The sequence below is a fragment of the Saccopteryx bilineata genome, chromosome 2, assembly GCF_036850765.1.
Source record: "Saccopteryx bilineata isolate mSacBil1 chromosome 2, mSacBil1_pri_phased_curated, whole genome shotgun sequence".
Lineage (NCBI taxonomy): Eukaryota > Metazoa > Chordata > Mammalia > Chiroptera > Emballonuridae > Saccopteryx > Saccopteryx bilineata.
The window spans coordinates 35,178,926-35,199,802 of record NC_089491.1 but is presented as its reverse complement, the minus strand read 5'-3'; the positions used below and the strand labels follow the sequence as shown (position 1 = coordinate 35,199,802).

General features: G+C 49.7%; 1 protein-coding gene across 1 annotated transcript in view; it reads left to right on the top strand.

The window, feature by feature from the left end:
- Positions 1 to 781: 781 nt before the first annotated feature.
- Positions 782 to 20,877, top strand: part of TMOD1 (tropomodulin 1) — an 86,955-nt gene continuing 66,859 nt past the window's right edge. Inside the window, exon 1 of the mRNA XM_066256694.1 lies at positions 782 to 888. The gene's annotated coding sequence lies outside the window, so the exon portion shown is untranslated. The remainder of the gene's footprint in view (positions 889 to 20,877) is intronic.

Below are 20,877 nucleotides of genomic sequence, written 5' to 3'. Positions count from 1 at the left end.
TACAACTCTTTTGTAATGTAGAAATATATTTTAGTGGAAAACGAGATTAAAAAACAGACACATGAGTGTTTCTCAGTAGTAATTATACCACCAGAATTAAAAAGAGCTGGTATTATTTGTCCCTACCAGAAACTTTCCCATAATAATCCAAAGAGACCTTACCTTCTGTACCTTCTGTCCATACCAATTGTTTCTTTTTATGAGCCATTTTAAAACTTAAATCACTTAAAGTTTGTTTGGGTTCAAGTGGTTTGTTTTGGAAAATATATTAGCCTTTTAAGAAATTGAGACTTCTTTTAGGTAGTTATTTTGGACACTGCTTTCTCTCAGTACAATGCACTCGGCTCTGTTGAAACCACATGTTCACAAAAGGATGGTTATTCAAGCTTCGGCTCATACCAGACCTCGCTGGTTCCATAGAAGAAACTTCAATCAAGTAAAGGTGCAGCAGCTGCTTGGCTGGCTTTGCACCATTCAAGACCCTCAAGAATAAGAATCTACCCACCTTTTCCCACATAACTACCATCGCTTTAACTCCTGGTACAAGCGGGGAACCCGAGACTGAGGAGCGACCTGCACCCACTTGTCGGCAGAGCTAAGCTTCGGGGCGTCCCGGCCCCTGTCCCGCGCTGCCCCCTGCGGGTGTAGCTCCCGGGCTGAGGACCACGCGCTGAACCCCGGCGCCCCCGAGTGGAGGGAGAGATACGGAGAGAGAGAGCGGCGGGCGGGGCGGGGCGCGGTGACAGCTCGGAGCGGGCCCGCCCCTGCGGTCCACCCCCGGAGCCCACAGCGCTCGTCCGCCTGCGGCCGCACCGGAGCTCATCCAGCCCCGCGCTCCGCTCGTCCGCTCGCGCGCACCCGTGTCGGCCCCTGCGGTTCTACAACCCGGTAAGCTCCCCTCCCGGCCGGGGGTCCCCCTCGCGCTCGCGGGGCTCCCTGCCCCAGCGCCGGGACCCCAGCCATATCTGGGCAAAATATTCAGCTGTCGCCGCCGCCGAAAGGGACTGAGCGTGGCTCCCTCTATAAATAGCTGCCGCCTCGGGTTGCCTCCGGGGCCGGGGAGCCGGGTCTCGGGGTCCGGAGTCAGACGCTCGGGTCTGCGCCCCTGGGCACGTGTGGCCCTGACTCGGGCGCCCTCCGCTCTGGACCGCGGCGCCGCGTCTGTAACCGGGAGAGGAGCGCCACGCCGGGCTGGGGGTCTCCCCTGCTGGCTCCGGCGTGCTGGGCTCCGCTGGGATCAGGTGCCCGCCGCAGCCCGCACCGATGTGCGCCCGCCCCTCCGGCTTCTGCGAGTTTGGGGGCAGCAGTGGGGGCGTACGTGCTTGGGTGGGCGTGGAACCGGGGCTGGGCTGCGCCTGTATGTGGCAGGAAAAGTTTTCCAAACTGAGGGAAATGAGGAGATTTAAAGTCCACGATACACACCTTCCGCACCACGGTGGAGCGGGAAGGAGCCTGTAGCCCCCTGGTTGTGGCCAACTCACAGGGTTGGCAAGCCCTCTCCGTTCTCTGGGACTCAGTTTCTCCATTGTTGGGACGGGGTTCGGTTCCCGGGACAAAGCTAGGAGCCTGGCCTTGAGAGCAGCAGGCCATGCTCCCGACCTGTTCACCTGCTCCAGCCGGGATGCGGGGGACACAGCGGCGCACATGGCAGCGGGCGCGGAAACCAGACACTTGGGCGATGTCTCCGACTCAGATCGGATTCTGGGACCTGATAGGACCCTCTAGCCTGGGCCGTACACCTCCAGGGAGCGCGCTCTGCGGTAATGAGGGTATCATGCCAGGTAGCCGCCATCACCTTTACAAAGCAGACTGTGACTCAAAAGCCTTAGACCCAAAGAACTAGGCAGGGCCAGAGGCTGCAGTCCAGCTGCCCCTTGGCTTTCATTTCCCCTCCCATACAGTAATTATGAGGCAGCCTCCAAGCGGTGCAGGTACACCCCCACACCCCACCCCTTCTGCTATCACCGACCCTGCACTTGGCCTGGACCTTCACCCTTTTAGACTTTTGGAGATGATCTGGCCAAAGCTTTTCTGCGCCTGAATCACAGAACCAGACCCTACTCTAATTTCTGGGCTCTCAGCGGGAGCACCATAGAAATCCCCATCTAGAATTCTCCCAGGGGTGACAGCCATTTTGTTCTCCATGAAGGGTCCCAGAGCCCCCTGCTCAAGGTCACATGCTGCTGGACACACCAGGAGGTCTGCAGTCTCTACCAGCCCTTCTCCTTTCTTTTCCCCACCCTTCCTGCTGCTAAGGCAGGTGTTGGGGATCAGTGAGCACCCACCAGTGCCCCCTCTTCTTTGATCTGCTGTTGTCTAAGACTTTCCCCTTGCTCAGACAATAGCACCCTCATCCTGAAGTTTCGTTTTTGTTTCTACTTTACTTTCTGTTATGTATTTTCTCTAATGTCATCTCAAAGCCTCACAGATAGAATTAAGGGGAAATGGAGACAAATAGTAAAGTTCTCATCAATTCTAGTCATGCAACCAACAGGCAGAGAATGGAACCCCTGTTTTGACTGCCTGGCTTTTGAGTTCCTCCCAGCCATGGTGGAAAGCGGGTGTTCTCTAAAAATAGCCTCCGCCCACCTTATCAGGGTCTCACACCTTCTCCCTCCTCCAGGGTAGGGCTGCTTCCTACTGCTCAGCAGAAACACAAAAATAGGGAATAAGTAATGGTGGCAGCTCTGAGTAAGAAAAAGCAGACTCGCCTGTAGATTCAGACACCTGGCTCCAGCCCCATCTCTGCCGCCCGCTTAGAGTGACCATGAGCCAGGAGGGGTGGGCAAGAAGGTCTCCAGTGGACCTGGAATCAAAAGGGCTTGGAGTTTCCTGAAAGACATTCCAGTATGAGAAAAGTGAGGTGCCAGGAATGAAAGCTGGCGGAACTCATTCTGTGAAGAGGAGGGAAAGAGTAGGAGAAAGTAACTTCCCAACAGCCGAGGTAGGAGAGAGGGTGGCAGTGCCAGTTGCTGCACAAAGAGGGGATGAGGACTGACTGGGCAGGGGCCACCAGGACTGGCAAGGAGTCACAGGTGACTTTGGCCAGAGCATTTCAAAAGGTTCAAAAATGGGATCTGCTACTGCCTTAGTGGGGCTAGTGAGCCTGCCTGTCCCTCTGAGCCTCAGGTTTTTCCTCTGTACAATGGGAGGATGACGGCACCCGTTTCATAGGGGTTGCTGTGGGGATTGAGGGTGATGATGCAGGCAAAACCCTCAGCCCAGTGCTTGGTACCTGCGATTATATCATTAGTGTTAGTGAGGGGAAGAGGCAGAAACTAATGGCAGCTGAAGAAGTGGAGACAGCATATGACTCTTTCTAGAAGCTTGGATGAGAAAGGAAAGGGGAGGGAAGGTACCAGGAGATGGAGACAGGGCACAGAGGGGAGGCAGGTGTTTCTGCGATGAGGTGTGTGGGAAGCGGCAGAGAAGGACCAGGAGAGGGGAAGGGGATGAAAAGAGAATAGAAGGGCTGTGCACATGGGAGGACTGAGGGCCTTCCTGAATAACCTGCCAGATGTCACAGGCTCTAGAACTACATTCCCCTAGAATAAGGCTGAGCAAAGAGAGGATAAAATGAGGCCCGTCCTGGCTCAGATTCCTGTGTCCCCTTGGCAGACTTCAGTATCTGCAAAGGAGGGTGATGATGGGCCATGAAGGGCAGTTTGACTCTGCCCAAGGGCCTCGTGACCTCGGCTTGCTGATTTCTGAAATGACATCATCTATTGATGACTCCTGCCGAGCCCAGTCATAATGGCCTTTTCCCGTCAATGTTTTGATTTTTTGGCCTTACTAATGGACCAGCCAGGCTGCCAACATTTCTAAAGAGGCCATTTCACTTTTTACTTAAAGCCAGAACACCAAATAGATCAATTGTTTGGCTGCGAGGAGCCATTATCAGTTTAAAGGCACAGATCTGTTTCTACAAAAAAAAAAAAAAAAAAAAAACACATGAATCAGATAGCATAATTCTTCCTGAGCCATTTTCTCTCTATTGCTTTGTTTTGTAAAATCCTCCTTTGGTTACTCATGATAGGACCTGACTGTCTTTGCTCTTAATGGTAATGAAAGAGTGAGTTCATTGGAGACAACCTAGGACATGTCTGGGAGGTCTGATCCGACGTTGGGAGGCGCTGGTCCTTGTCTGATAAAAAACAACAAAACGGAAAAAAACTAAACTCAAACATTTCTTTTGTTTCTCCTTTTCTTACATCCTCTTGTTTTTTTCTCAGAGAAAAGCAGATTTGTGACATTACTGTGCATGAGGAGGAAAATGGGAGGGAGAGGGGGGCAAGCCGAGCCCATGTCCCTGTCTCAGTCTTTCTTCTCAAAGTCCTTAGCTTGAGCCACGAGTCACTCTGGGACCCCTGGGGTGGTGACCCTGGGGCCATTCCTGGAGATGAGTCTGTGGGATGCTGAGTTGTGGCCACTGAGGTGTTCACTGCCCATGCCCCTGGGAACTGGGGAAGCAGAAATGCCTCTTGGCCTCACTCAGCCTCCTACATGGACTCGTTTCTCCTGCCAGTCCTTAAATGTGGCTGCCACTCTCAACCCTATTCTCTTTTCACTGCGCCCCCTCCTACAATCTCATTCATTCCCATGGCTCCAAGCATTCCTATAAACTAACAACTCCCAAACTCACGTGTCCAGGCGGGACTACTCTCCTCCTGTGACTCCTGGACAAAGCCAATAGGGCATCCCAAGGGCACCCACAACCAGTACTCCCGGAGCGGGGCTCATCATCACCCAATCCTTCTCTGCTATCCCTCATTTTGGTCAACAATAACACCCTTCACCCAGACACTGGGCCAGAAACCTCCCTTTCCTTTCCCACCCAATTCATTTGGTCAAGAGCCCTGCCAATTTTACCTCCCTTAATATCTCTCCTATTCATTTCTGTCCCCACAATCACTACCCCAATCCATTGCTTTGCCATCTCTCCCCTGAGCTACTGTCAGAGCCTCTTTAAAGTCTTTCTGCCTCAAGTCTTTTCTTCTGTGCTGCTGTTAAAGGATCTTTGTGAGACATAGCTATGACTGTGTTGTTTCCCTCCCTTCAGGGAATCCCCATTTCCTACCATATTCCTTAGCATTGAACACCGGGACCATCTAAGATCAGGCCCCAAGCCACTGCTCTAAAACCATCTCTTGGCACTTACACAAGTTCTTGTCATGGCGCAAGCATACACACGTTTATGCCTCTCTGCCTTTATCCCTGCTGTTTCTTCTCCCTGGATGCTGTTTTCTCCCTTCTGAACATGATGACTTAAAATTACCCTCTAAAGCAATGCTCTTATTGCCTCACCTGTGCTCCCACAGCCCTTTGAATGGGCTTCAGAGGACCACTATAGTGTGCTCTAAATCGAATCATCCACCTACATCCTTATCTCTGACTAGACTGATATCTCCTTGGGGACAGAGTTTATGGCTCATTTGTTTCTGCTTAGCCACTTTATGTTTTAATAAATGACTGCATTGAATGAATGAATGAATGAATGAGTAAAAGAGTAAGCATAGGAGAACCTTGTGATGACCATGACAGTCACACAACGTCCAGCAGTTTATACACATGTCCCCCTATCCCACAAACCATCAGCCTAGTGAGGGCAGAAACTGCACCTCCTCTAGTCTCCACTGACTCCGCAGCCCCTGTCAGCTCCATCACAATAAATAGAACAAATCCATGAGCTCATTTGAAACTCTCAGTAATCCTATAATGAGCAGGTCTTATTACTCCCTTTTTTGTGGATAGGACAGTGGACACCAATAGGAACTGGTCCAGGTCATCCAGTTGGGGTGTGTCTATTTTAGAAAAACCAAATTGCTCTCCAGAGTTTGGTAAACTTGAGAAACGAGATTCCTGTGTTCTATATCAGTGCTTCCCTAGCACTGGAATAACTTGGGATCTAGTTGAAAAAATGCAGAGTCTGGCTCAGTAGGCTTTGGAGGGGCCTGAGATTCTGAATTTCTAATAAGCTTCTTGTTTCTAATAAGCTTATTAGGTAATATGCTTAATAATTCCTAATAAGCTCTAATAAACACATAATAGTGTGCTCATCCTGCATACATAGACGATCACACTTTGAGCACCAAAATGAGCACTAGGTATCCCAAAGTTTTCCCTTGGCCATTGCGTTAAGATAGTGTTTTAGCCTGACCAAGCGGTGGCGCAGTGGATAGAGCGTCGGACTGGGGTGCGGAGGACCCGGGTTCGAGACCCGAGGTTGCCAACTTGAGTGCAGGCTCATCTGGTTTGAGCAAAAACTAACCACCTTGGACCCAAGGAGATATCAGTCTAGTCAGAGATAAGGATGTAGGTGGATGATTGAATTTATCGCACACTATAGTGGTCCTCTGAAGCCCATTCAAAGGGCTGTGGGAGCACAGGTGAGGCAATAAGAGCATTGCTTTAGAGGGTAATTTTAAGTCATCATGTTCAGAAGGGAGAAAACAGCATCCAGGGAGAAGAAACAACAGGGATAAAGGCAGAGAGGCATAAACGTGTATACGCTTGTGCCATGACAAGAACTTGTGTAAGTGCCAAGAGATGGTTTTAGAGCAGTGGCTTGGGGCCTGATCTTAGATGGTCCTGGTGTTCAATGCTAAGGAATATGGTAGGAAATGGGGATTCCCTGAAGGGAGAGGAACAACACAGTCATAGCTATGTCTCACAAAGATCCTTTAACAGCAGCACAGAAGAAAAGACTTGAGGCAGAAAGACTTTTTTTTTTTTTTTATGTGCCTTGACCGCGGGCCTTCGGCAGACCGAGCAACCTCTTGCTCGAGCCAGGGACATTAGGCTCAAGCTGGTGAGCTTTTTGCTCAAACCAGATGAGTCCTCGCTCAAGCTGGTGACCTCCGGGTCTCGAACCTCGGTCTTCGGCTGGCTCGAGCAAGGGGTTACTCAGTCTGCTGTAGCCCCACGGTCAAGGCACATATGAGAAAGCATTCAATAAACAACTAAAGTGTCACAATGCACAACGAAAAACTAATGATTGATGCTTCTCATCTCTCCGTTCCTGTCTGTCTATCCCTGTCTATCCCTCTCACTGACTCTCTCACTGTAAATAAATAAATAAATAATAATCTTTAAAAAAAAAGAAAGATAGTGTTTTTATTAAAATCTACACTAGATTTATTTACCCATTACCCTACTGATGAACACTTTTGTGGTTTCCAATATTTTTATTAATATAGGTAATAACCAGATAATTTGTGTGTGTGTGTGTGTGTGTATATTTGTACAAGTCAATGAGTAAACTGGCAGGATAAATTCATAGAAGTGGAATTGCTGAGTCCAAGGGTGTGTGCATTGGACAACACTGTGGTGATTGCAGGGAGGGAGGAGGAGAAGGAGGGCATAGCGGCATAAATGGTGATGGACAAAGACTTGACCTGGAGGGGTGAACATTCAATATGCTGTACAGAAGTGTGTTATGGAATTGGGCGACTGAGACCTATGTAATTGTGTTAATCAGGGCCACCCCAGTAAATTCAATTTAAGAGAGGGTGTATGCATTTGAATAGATGTGAATGAACTTGTATTAACAGAGGGTGTACAATGTAGGTGGCTCTTCACTGTGAGAATGCTGGTCTCCCCACATCTTGTGAACACTGGCAAGCCTCAGACTTTTATCTTTGTCTGTTAAACAAATTAGCCCTTTGTTCAATGAGCAGCAGATGTTTTTCCCTGATGTGCCATCTACCTTTTGGCATTGTTAGTGCTAATTTTCATATTGGTTTTCCATAAAGGAATAGCTTATGTTAACACCTGCTGGGAGGCAAAGGGATCAAGTTTGTGTTTGTGAAACAGAGAACAAAAGTAGATGTGAGCTCCACAAGTTTTTCTACAAGCCAATTTTTAACTGTCAATGGTTTTCACTTGTGACTATCAGAATGAATAATCCTGCTAGGGTTCTGTCCATTTATTCAACTCATCTGCCTTCAGCACCTAAGAGGTATAGGACTTTGTGTTGGACCACGGGGGACAGGGTTACCTGCCCTCTGGCAGCTTTCCATCTTGGAGCGGGGGTGGGGTCCAATAAGATGATGTCTGATGGCAGAACGCTGATGACCTCTCCCATTTGTATGAGGACACTTGGTTGCTGGAACCCTTTTAAGCTGGGCTGGAGAAAGATGACATGGAAGAGACAGAGGTTGATGAGTGCTCACGGTGGCCTGAACTAGGGAAGTTGAAGGGACGGGGGAGAAGCCATAGGATGGAGAGGGGCATGGTCTACAGGGCAGGTGGTCAGAAAGGCCAATTGGGGCAGAGAGATGATTTCACAGGCTTTTCCTGGAACCCTGTTGCTTAAAACGATTTATGCAGTGACCCAGACACCATGATAACCTCAAGAAATGCAAGATGAAAACACACACTGGGCCTTTCTCATTTAAACCATTTGACAACTTTGATGGGCCTGTGGACCTTCAGGGCTCAGTGTGCCCTGGGACAGAGCTTGTAGCAACTGCAGAGAGTGATGGCGTCCCTGTGTCTAGTTTCTCTGATTTTGCAGAAGGTACTTTCCCATATGACTGAGAGAGTGAGATCAGCCAGGGAAAACAAACGCGACAGGCCAAACCATCCTTTAAAGACTGCTGGTCTCTGAGTCCCCATCCTGTCCACTCAGTGGCCCCAAAAACATGTTTTTCATAATAGAATCAGGTCTTGAAGGGCCTAAAATCTCATCCTGTCAACTCCCTAGTGGCCACATATCCGCTGTGCTTTTCCATTTATGTGATGTTCAAAAACAGACAAAGCTGATCCGTGGTTTTAAAAGTCAGAATAGTAGTTACCTTTTAGGGAGAGGGATTGGAAAGGAGGTATATAAGAAAGTGGTGTTTTCATATGTGTATGCATATGAGGAAATTCAGTCAGCTGTCCTCTTAAGATTTGCCCACTTGACTGTATATAAGCAATTTCTTATTTAAAAAAGAAAAATATCTCCCCAATGAAAGAGTGGGAGCCCAGAGCTGAGCTCCAGCATGAAGCCAAGCAAGACCAAGACCTTGCTTTAGCCACTGAAATTTCATAAATGCAGCTGAAGTAACATCATGACTTTTGGGACCAATGCCTCACACTGTTGACTTACGTTGGGGGGACAGTCACTTGAGAACTCCCAGACCTTTCTCACGGCTGCTCAGTGCAGCCAGTGCTTCTGGGGTGGGCTCGTTGGGCCAGTGCTTCGTGGGACTGGGGCAGGGGTGTACAAACCAGCATTCTGAACCACATCATCTTTTATCTCACTTCCGCTTCACAGCTCCCCCTGAGAGGTCCCTGTTGTACACTCACTTTACAAATGAATCCAGGAGGCACTAAGTGATGTGCCCGAAGCTGCCAAGCCAGTGAGAGCCAGGGCGGGGATTTTAGCCCAGGTTGGCATGACCCTAGTCCAAGCTTTCACCTTTGATCAAGCTGACCCGACAGGAGGCTCATACCCGTACAGTGGGGCTAATAATGACCCAGGTTGTCCCCCACTCTGAGGGTAGTAGATGAAGGGACAGTGTATGTGACATCACCTCAAGGATTTCTCTGTGTGTCTTAGCCTCCTAACTTTCCTGTACTCTTCCTGAGAGCAGGGGACTCTCTTACTGATTTCTGTTTCTCCTATAAAAGCCCACACTGCACAAAATGGGTCCTCAATAAATACTAATTCAATGAATTACATTGTGAAAACTGAGATCAGAGAGGTAGAGCAACTTGCTCAAGGTCACACAGCAACATCTTCAACCAAAGTCAGGACTTGTAACCAGGTCCCCTGACTCCCATCTTAGTGTTCCTTCTACCATTACCTCTGTTTCCTGATGGCAGACCCTGGAGACCAGAGATTCCAGTGGTTTGCAAGATACTAGGGAGGAAAAGAACAATCTCAGGTGAGACAAGGCTGAGCCTGGCCCTGGGGCCTTCAGGGTAGGTGTTCTGGAAAGAGGGCTGGGAACTGGTTGTAGGCTGTGCAGGTGCACACAGACATTTCTCAGGGGCCTGTGCTTGGTTAAATGCTCTGCAGAGGCTTTCTTGAATTTATGAATTTTATCTTTGGGTTTATATTTTTAAGTGACTTGCCATTGACACAGTGGTATGCACCAGGGCTTGGAACCTTTGCTCTCAGGGGGTCTCACCTCCTGCGGCCTCTTTTCTTCCTGCAGATGGGTTCTTAGTCTCCATCTGCCTTACCTCCTGGTACCCCCAAGTCCCACCAGTTTCCCCTCCCCACCCTCCCCAGCTGCCACTGGGGCTCGCTGCCCCCTGTGCATTCTGCTGGCAACTGAGCAGGGCCAACCTCCCATCTACCCCGATCCAGGCACCTAGTGTCCTGGCACAGAGATGGTAGTACCTGAGGACCGCCCATCTCCATGCGTCGGGCAGTGGCCTTTGGGAAGGGGAGATTCCTGGCCCAACTGCTCGGCCCCCTGCCAGGGCAGGCATGTCTGGCCTGCATCTGGCAGGGGAGGCAAACTCCGTGCTCAGAGTCCGCAGCACACGGGTACCTGTGTAGATAGTGACATTAAATGATACATTTTAAAAACACTATGACAAGAGAGAGACCATGACAGAAAGGAAAAACTTCATGTCTCAGTACCTGTAATGGCACTTTTTCTATTTTTGAACAAAAGACCCCACAGTCTTATTTTGCACTAGACCTGGCCAATTCTGCAGCCAGCCATGCCCGGAGAGCAGCAGGGCGGGGCAGGGCGGGGCAGGGCAGGGCAGGGCGGGGAGGGCGCCAGGCCCCAGGCAGGGGCTCCCTGGGGATGCGAGAAGGTAGGGCACTGGGAACCAGGTGGCTGGGAGAGCTTGGCTCTCTCAGTCCGGCTGTCTCCCTCTCCCTGTCTGTCTGGTTGGCATCATGGGTGACATCACACCCAGGCTACAGGGGACATAAATCTGCAGTCCTGAAAGTGGTTGTTGTTTTATAAGCAGCAAAGTTCTCTACACATTGGGGTGGTTATCAATATAATTATTGCGTCTTATTTCATGACTCAGTTCTAAAACATAAACATTGAGAAAGCCCCACCCACAAAAAACTTCCATTACTTGCTGTCTACCCTGTTCACCCCCTACCTACCCCACCCCCTTTCCCAATGCAGGGCCAGTGATCATTTTATCTTGCAGGTCACTGGCCTGGGATAGAATATGGTTGTCCCCCTGCTCCTGACTGTATTCCTGGCTGATCCATCGTCATGGTGCCTTGACTCGGATTCAGGCCAGGGCTGCGTGCTGAGATGGGGAGCTGGTCACTGTGATTGCTGCCCTCACCCACCCAGCCTGGGGGCCCAGAAGGGTGGGAAGGGTGGGATCCTCAGTCTCCCCTGCAGGGCGAGCAAGCACTGCATTCCCAGGCTGCTCAGGAGACAGTGGAGTGGCCACCTTTGCAGATAAAGAGGCAGGCTGCTGTGTGCAGAGGCCGTGCTCTGAGCTACTTGTTGACTTCAGACTGCGCGAGGCCGTGTGCAGAGGCCGTGCTCTGAGCTACTTGTTGACTTCAGACTGCGCGAGGCCGGGGAGGCCCAGGCTGAAAGGACTGCATGAGCAGACCCAGAGGACAGAAATTTCAGGGGTGCTCAGGGATGAGTGGCTGGGTTGGTTTCAAATTCGAGGCTGGGGAGTCTGCTCTCTGTCTGTCATCACGGCTATTGAAGGTGCCTCTCAGCTCGGGGGCAGCATCAGAACTGATTTTCACAAAGACCCATGGCTGGGTCTAGTGGGACGGGACAGTAGCAGAACAGAGGCAGGGCGACCAGTTGGGTAGCTGCTGTGATAACGTAGATTTTTTTTTTAATTTTTTTTTAAATTCATTCATTTTAGAGAGGAGAGGGAGAGACACAGAGAGAGAGAGAGAGGAGAGACAGAGATAGAAAGGGGAAGGAGCTGGAAGCATCAACTCCCATATGTGCCTTGACCAGGCAAGCCCAGGGTTTCGAACTGGCGACCTCAGCATTTCCAGGTCGACACTTTATCCACTGCACCACCACAGGTCAGGCAGATAACGTAGATTTTTAAAAAGGCAAGCACCATGGAATGGGAGAGGAGAGGCAGATACATAGGATGTTAAAGAGATAGGATTCTAGTCACAAAAAGACAAAGTATGATCCCACTATGATGAGGCACGCAGGGTAGTCAGAGAGGGGATGGTGGCTGCTGTGGGCCAGAGTGGGGGGAGGAGGACAGGAGTGAGTGCTTAATGGGGACAGTTTCAGCTGGGGGGGGGGTGGCTGGTGGCGATGATAGCACAACAATATGAGTGCACTTATGCTGCAGAAAATCACACTTAAATGATTAAAATGGTAAATTTTGTTACTTATATTTTACCACCATCACCACCACCACAACAAAAAACTGTAACATTCAAAAGAGATAAAGATAGAGATAGAGAAAGAGGGAGAGAGAGGATTGACAGGTGCGGGGACCTCCCAGAGCTGGGGAGAGTGGGAAGGCGAGAGTTCAGGCTGACCCCAAGCGTCCTGCCTGGGTGACCGATGGGTGGCAGAGGCACCGTCACCCAGGAGAGCAGACAGTGGTGGCAGTGAGGAGGGCCGGGCTCCAGGTTGGGCACGGTGAGTCTGAGGACTCCAGGAGAAGTGCCCAGCAGGGAGCCTGAACTAGAGAGAGACCGCCTGAGAGGCATCAGCTTTTCGCTGGTAACAGACCTCACAGGGGAGATAAGAACCCCTGGGGAAGTGTAGGAAGTGAGAAGAGGGCAGAACCCAGGGAAACAGATGGGCCAAGAAGAATTCATCATCAAGCACACTGAGAAGGAGGAGCAGAAGGGAAGGAGGGAACCGACAGTCTGAGCTCTGTTCTGGTTCGGCTGTAGGGAGCAGAGACTCCGTCAGGGTATCAGAGTGCCGTGAGGGTGAGCCTCCTGAGGATTGTGGGAGGACAGGGGCCACATAATGAATCCAACATGAGCCATAGCAATCCAGGCCTGAGGGAGCAGGGCCGGGGCACTTCTGGGGACACGATGTCCTCCATCTCCCAGCCCTGTGAATTCACCCCCACCCCCACCACAAAGACTCACTACCCCACACATCTCTTACCTCATAGCCTGGGTTCTGCATGTTCACCTCTCTTCATCCCCAACTTCCTCTGTCACCTGCCACATTCTCTTCTTATGTCCCAATCCAGTGCTGTTATGGGTTGAATTGTATTCCCCCCAAAAGATGTACCTATAAATGTGACCTTATTTGGGAATAGGTTCTTTGTAAATGATTGAGTTGAGATAAGGTTGCAAGGCAGGCCTTTATCCAGTGTGGCTGGTCTCTCTCTACAGGGACGTTTGAAGACAGACACGCACAGAGCTGGGAGACAGCCCGCTCGTGCCCAGGAACGCCTGAGGCTCCCAGCACTGTGCAAGGCATGGAACAGATTTGCCCTTTGAGCTCTCAGAAGGAGCCAACCCTGCCAACACCTAGATTTTGAACTTCCAGCCTCCAGAACTGAGAGACATACATTTCTGTTGTTAAGCCACTTAGTTTGTGGTATACTTTGTTAGGGCAGTCCTAGCAAGTTCATACCAGTGCCAGAAAATAAAGGAGCTCATATTCATCCAACTCATCCTTTTTTCTTGTCCCACCTCATAGGTCATTGACTTGAACCAGGCACCTGTCCCGTTCAATCTGCTGGGGGGAGGGAGTGTGATGATATACAGTATGGCTGCCCTTTGAAGGAGGGCAGGGGGAAGACAGCTCCCTCAGAAGGAGCAGGGTCCTCATCTCAGGCACTTGCATCCCTGAAGCCCATGGAAGAGAGAGGCACAGACTTCAGTGGTAAGGGATCATGGCATAACCCTTTAGCTGAGGTGTCTTCTGAAAGAGAAGGGACAAAGACAGGAGGAGGTGCAGTATGAAGAATCAACCTTTTTTTTTTTCTAATTCCTTATTTTATTTATTGGGTTTAGAGAAAGAGGAAGGGAGAGAGGGAGGGAGAGTTTGAGAGAAACATTGATTTATTGTTCCACTTATTTGTGCATTCATTGGTTGATTCTTGTACATGCCCTGACCGGGGATCGAACCCACAACCTTGGCATAACAGGATGACACTCTAATCAACCTAGCTACTCGACCAGGGCTTGAAGAACCAACTTGGTAAATCAGCTTTTCTTTGCCCATCATTAAGACGTCACCGTGGCTGAAATAAGATGGTATAACTGGAAAATATTCATTTGAACTAGTGACTCAGCTCTTCCTGACCTCAGGGGAAATATATCCCATAAATCAAGATGCTTCTCTGGCACCTCCTCCCCACGAATCCCCACTGGGGCGGGTGCTGGAGAAGCCATTAGCAGAAGTGACAGGACCACTTGGGAGAGAGATTTAAAGGCATATTTGGTACTTCACGAGTGTCCCTGTCTCCGAGCTTTCGTTTCTGAAGTTTCCTGATGGGTGGCCTCAGCCCTTGACCCATTAATTTTTACTGTTCAACCCGCCTCGTTTTATGTCCTGGCACAGCTTGTAACTTCTACTTTTTTCATATTTAGCAGGCAGCAGATTAAGGCTGCTGAGAAGCAGGATGGCCAGGTGTGCCATTAGCGTAATATAAACCCCAGCTTTGAAAGACTTAAGTTTTTAAATGTGTTTTAAACATATTGAGCTGCCCTTATTTTTCTCACCAACTCTTACTCGGGACCCTGTTTAGAAAGCAGGCAACGGAGGCACTGTTCTGCTTTGGGGGGGACCTGCTGGGAGCCGGAGCTCCATCACCTGCTTCCTTCCTGCCCCTCCCCCTGGGGCTCCCAGCCCTCGGGGCCATGGTGGCATCTTTCCATTTTAAAGTGGGAAAAGGGAAGGTCCAGGAAGAGAAGGGACTTGATCAAAGTTCCCAGAACACTAGACCAAAACCCAAACGTGCTCATTCCCTACTAGCGTGTTCGGCAGGCCCAGGACTAGACACTGGGCCATGAAGACAAGAACGAGACAGGTGCACCTGAGGGGAACGACAGTCTGACTGCACGAGGAGAGCAGGCTGGGGAGAGGTGGCGCCCCAGCAGCAGCTTCGTAATAATTTCTCCCACGTGTTGAGCCTGTGTTGACCAAGCACCAGTCCCAGGCTTTATCCCTTACTTGCTTGTTGCCAGTTAATCCTCCCAACACCCTAGGGCAGGGGTCAAGAAACTTTTTGGCTGAGAGAGCCATGAATGCCACATATTTTAAAATGTAATTGCGTGAGAGCCATACAATGACCCATGTACCTTACGCATTATCCAATAAAAATTTGGTGTTGTCTCGGAGGACAGCTGTGATTGGCTCCAGCCACCCGCAACCATGAACATGAGTGGTAGGAAATGAATGGATTGTTTTATGAGAATACATAAGAATGTTTTATGTTTTTAATGTTATTATTATTATTTTTATTAAAGATTTGTCTGCAAGCCAGATGCAGCCATCAAAAAAGAGCCACATCTGGCTCGCGAGCCATAGGTTCCCGACCCCTGGCCTAGGGGGTAAATACTGTTACCCTCTCACTATATAGATAAAGAAACGCAGTTTAGTGATTTTCAACTTTTTATTTCAGCAGCTAATCTTTTCTTCAAGGGAATTCTTATATGCAACCCCAAATAAACAAATCAGGGGCGAGCCTCCTCGGTTAGCCTCTCCATCTTAACCCCCTGTGGGGGCACTGGAGGGGCTTTCTCAGGGCCTAAGCTCCCCCCAGCACAGAGAATAGACCATTCACATGATCCAGTTCTTGAGTTCCTCCAAGAAAGATAGGTTACACGCAGAATTTCCAAGTCCATAATGTAAACTTAATGCTCATTTTACAGATGAGCAAACAGAGTCCCAGAGGAGAGGAGCCCGGTGAAGGTACCTTTGGGGAGCGACCTTCATGGCTCTCGCTCCAGCCCCCTCGAGCCATAGGTTCCCGACCCCTGCCCTAGGGGGTAAATACTGTTACCCTCTCACTACCAAGTCTTAGGAATCTCAGGCCTGTGTCCATCCACGACAGCTCTTTAATTAGGAAGCAGAGCCGGGGGTTATTTTGGTATTTTTCTGAAGTTGGAAACAGGGAGGCAGTCAGACTGACTCCCGCATGCGCCCGACTGGGATCCACCTGGCATGCCCACCAGGGAGCGATGCTCTGCCCATCTGGGGCATTGCTCTGCTGCAACCAGAGCCATTCTAGTGCCTGAGGCAGATGCCACAGAGCCATCCTCAGCGCCCGGGCCAACCTTGCTCCAATGGAGCCTTGGCTGCGGGAGGGGAAGAGAAAGACAGAGAGGAAGGAGAGGGGGAGGGGTGGAAAAGCAGATGGCGCTTCTCCTATGTGCCCTGGCCGGGAATCAAACCCAGGACTTCTGCACGCCAGGCCGACGCTCTACCACTGAGCAAACCGGCCAGGGCAGCAGAGCCATTTTATGAACAGCTACAACGTACCATCTCTTCCATGCCTTGTTTTAAGGCCAAGCTTGCAGTGGGCTCTAGTCACATGTGGCTTTCACCTTTCCCTACCCTGACCCTCCCCCACCTCTGGTTCCCCCAAGTCACTGAAGTGAGGAGAATCTTGCTGTAGAAAAACCATCCCTGGCAGCCAAATGGGTGAGTGCGGCTTGAAGCTGACAGCTTCCAGGATTACCTTAGGCATTCTCCATTCCTCTCAGTTTATATAATGTAGTGCCTCTTCACTCTGTAATATCCAAGGACACTTGACATTAGAAAGAGCCTTTTAAATCCTCCAAAATAGGATTTTTGAATTCAACAGCACCGATGAGTATGTAAGTGGATCATTAACTTTCTTGTGTGTGCTGAGAGAGGCTTGATTCTCAGGAAATTTAATGATTGTGCCCCTCAGGGTGGCCTGCCACCCCAGCCTGTCCCTCCTTCATCAGACCCCATAGTCCCCGCCTACCTCTCTCTTCAGCCCCTCCCGATTTCTTGTCCCAAGCTGGCTGTGATATGGACCCTTTCTCCCTTGTCCCCTCTGCCTGGTTTATCCTTCTTCCAGGGTCTGCCCACGACTTTTTCTAAGGGTTTTAATGAGATCATCCAGGACATGAGTCAGCTGGCGAAGATAACAAGCAGGGGAAGCGCTCAGGGTCCCAAACTGGTTGTAGCTAGTCCTGTCCCTGTGTCGCTTCTCGTGTCAGTCTGAGTGGCCCCTCTTGTGACCACCCCGAGGTGAGTCTAAGACTGTTTCCCCATTTTGTTTCACGAGATTCCAATCCCAGGAGCAGTTTCTCAGAGACCTGGTTTCGTGGTCATAGGACAGGGCCGTTCTGCCTGGAACCGGTCCCTCTCAGAGATCCTGTGTGTGGACGCGGACCAACACTTTTGAGAAATCCTGCAGTCCAGAGTCCTGTGCAGCCTCATGTAACCCAAAACCTGTTGGAGCACCAAAAACACAGTTTGCAACCCACCTAAGAGACACCAGTTCGGAGGTATCTCTGTGAGTTGGTTCTGGAAGATTCTAAGTCCTTGACTAGGCTTCCTCTTGGTCCCAGGATGGAGACCTCTTCTGGTTCCACTTAGGAAAAGCCAAATTAGGTTATTCTCTGAGAGCCCCAGGAAGCTTTTTTCCATCTATACCAGAACACTGTCAGCTGCTTGTGCTTTCTTTGGAACTAAATAGAAATGAATCGGGGGGGGGGGGCGCATTTATGGTCTGAACATTGCATTCTTGGGGTCTGGTCAAAGGAAGACGTCAGGCCAACTGGAGCCATTCTTAGAGGAAACGATGGCACTGGGGTTTTCTGTATTTGGGAAGCAAGTTCTTTCTTATCAAGCCAGCTGTCACCCACTTGGATTTCTTCTACAAATATGCCCGCACACGCACAAACTTACATTAATAACACGTGTCTCTGCTTTCTGAAATGGAGGCTTTTTCTGTTAGCTCAGTGAACTTCAGTTTTAGTTTATTTTTAATTAATTGGGTTTTTTTTGTTTGTTTGTTTTTATGGGTTTTAGTGCACATGCACCTGAGAGAAAGAAAAAGAGAGAGGGAAGGAGAGACAGGAAGGGAGAGAGAGAGGAAAGGAGAGAGATGAGAAGCATTAACTCGTAGTTGCATCACTTTAGTTGTTTATTGATTGTTTCTCATATGTGTCTTGACCAGGGGGCACAGCTGAGTCAAGTGACCCCTTGCTCAAGCCAGCAACCTTGGGCTCAAGCCAGAGACCTTGGACTTCAAGCCAGCAACCTTTGGGCTTCAAGCCAGTGACCTTTGGGCTCAAGCCAGTGACTATGGAATCATGTCAATGATCCCACGCTCAAGCCAGCGACTGTGCACTCAAGCTGGTGAGCCCGTGCTCAAACCAGATGAGCCTGTGCTCAAGCCAGAGACTTTGGGGTTTTGAATGTGGGACCTAGCATCCCAGGTCAGTGCTTTATCCACTGTGCCACCACTGATTGGGCTACTTTAATTGCTTTTAATTAACAATTCCACCTTTTTTGGTTATCTATTTCTAGTTTTTGTTTCTCCCTACTTGAAAAGTTTCATCAGTCATTGCAAATGAACCAGGGATTTTGTTTGTGTATTTGCAGGGGGTGGGGAGGGACAGCTGAAAACACGCACTATGAAGAAGGCAATGCTGAGTGTATTAGTTTGCTAGGAATACCATAGCAAAGTACCATAAACCAAAAACAGAAATTTACTGTCTTAAAGTTCTAGATGCTAGAAATTTAAGATCAAGGTATCGACAGGGTTGGTTCCTTCCAGGGGCTGTGAGGATGTGTCCCAGCCTCTCCCCTCGCTTCTAGTGGTTCGCTGGCAATCTGGTGGAAGCATCGCCCTGACCTCTGCCTTTGCTATCTTCACATTGTATTCTTCCTGCATGCAGGTCTGTCCAACTCCCCTCTTTTTACAAGGACACCAGTCATGTTGGATAGGGGCTCACCCTTCTCTACCATGACCTCACCTACACTTAACTAATTATATCTGCAAGGACCCTATTTCCGAGTACTGTTACCCTCTTACTTGCAGTATGGTACTGGGTTACTGAAGTACTGGAGGTAGAACTTTAACATGAATTTGGAGGGAACCCAATTGAACCCATTACAGCAGGTCTATACAGCAACCCACGTTCCATTCCACAGTATCCGAGGAAGGCCGAGCTGCTGCCTCACCTTTCTCTGTCAGTTTCAGAAAGGAAGGCTGGTGGCTCAGCTCAGTGGAGGTTGACGGTCAGTTGGAACAAACACAGAGAGGCTAGCAGCTTCTACAGCAAGCTGACATTTCTTTCCTAGTGGAGAAGAGCCCAGAATCTCCTTAAGGCTATCAGACTGGACCAACAATGACAGGTAGAGAACTGGAATTGAGTTCGTTTCAGTAAAACACTTTCTGCCGTGTGCACATGTTGGGTTGGGCTCCAAGGAGAGTGGGATGAAGCAAACCCAGCCCCTGGTCATGTGGGAGCCAAGGGAGACAGATGTGTGAGCTGTATGAAGAATGAGTGCTATGGCCATGATAGTGGTCCTAAGTCAAGCCCTAGGCCAGTGGTCAGCAAACTTGTTAGTCAGCAGAGCCAAATATCAACAGTACAATGATTGAAATTTCTTTTGAGAGCCAAATTTTTTAAACTTAAACTATATAGGTAGGTACATTCCTTACAGAGGTAGCGCCTGCACGTGGTATTTTGTGGAAGAGCCACACTCAAGGGGCCGAAGAACTGCATGTGGCTCGCGAGCCGTGGTTCGCCAACCAGGGTCCTAGGCCATCTCTCAGTTTCTTCATTGATAAAATGGTTTTGGTTAAAACTTGACTTACAGTAATGTCAAGATCAAATGAGTTCGCAGGTGTGAAGACATCATGGTTATGGGAAGTAGCAGAAACCAGATCCAGACATAGGTGTTGTATCTCATCTGTGCCATGGGAAGTGAGCAGTAGCCTTCTCTTGCAAAGGAGAGCAGCATGGGACATGGCAGATCTGGACATCGGTCTTCCTGGACACCTCGGGCCAATCACTTTCTCCCTCTGAGCCAGGTCTCTCAGGAGTAAGACAAAGGGTCTAAATAGGCAACCTCCTTCTTGCCTGGACTTAGGAGGTTCTATGCAGAAGGTGTCGGAATAGAATGGCTAGAGCAGCGGTTCTCAACCCGATGGCTTTAGGCGACCCCTATGTTTTGGTCGTTCGACCCCCGCCGGGGTCGCGACCCACAGGTTGAGAACCACTGGGCTAGAGCAACAAGACCTCAGAGAGCCAGCAGGTCTGGCTGGAGTCAAAGGACAGTGCTGCCACTTCTTAGTATCGTGATTTCTTTGAGTCTCCCAACATCTCTAAGCTCAATGTCCTCATCTGTAAAATGAAGATAACAGCTAATACCTACCTCAGAGATTAAATTAGGAAATCCTTATGAATTGCTCAACACATGGCTTGGCGTGGTAGTAAGAGTTCGCATTCCTGTTGGCTACTTTTTGTGAGGATTGAATGAGATGTTCTAGGAGAAGCGTCTGCAGGAAGCAGGTGCTCAGTTAACCATGAAGCTGCCCCTCTTATAAAAACAACTTGAGGCCCTGACCGGTTGGCTCAATGGTAGAGCATCGGCCTGGCGTGCAAGAGTCCCGGGTTTGAGTCCTAGCCAGGTCACACAGGAGAAGCGCCCATCTGCTTCTCCACCCCTCCCCCTCTCCTTCCTCTCTGTCTCTCTCTTCCCCTCCCACAGCCAAGGCTCCATTGGAGCAAGGTTGGCCCGGGAGCTAAGGACGGCTCCATGGCCTCTGCCTCAGGTGCTAGAATGGCTCTGGTTGCAACAGAGCGACGCCCCAGATGGGCAGAGCATCGCCCCCTGGTGGGCATGCTGGGTGGATCCTGGTCGGGCACATGCAGGAGTCTGTCTGCCTCCCAGTTTCCAGCTTCAGAAAAATACAAAACAAACAAACAAACAAACAAAAAAACAGCTTGGGCAGAGTTTCCAGTATTCATGTATTCCATAGAGGTGTGGGATGAAG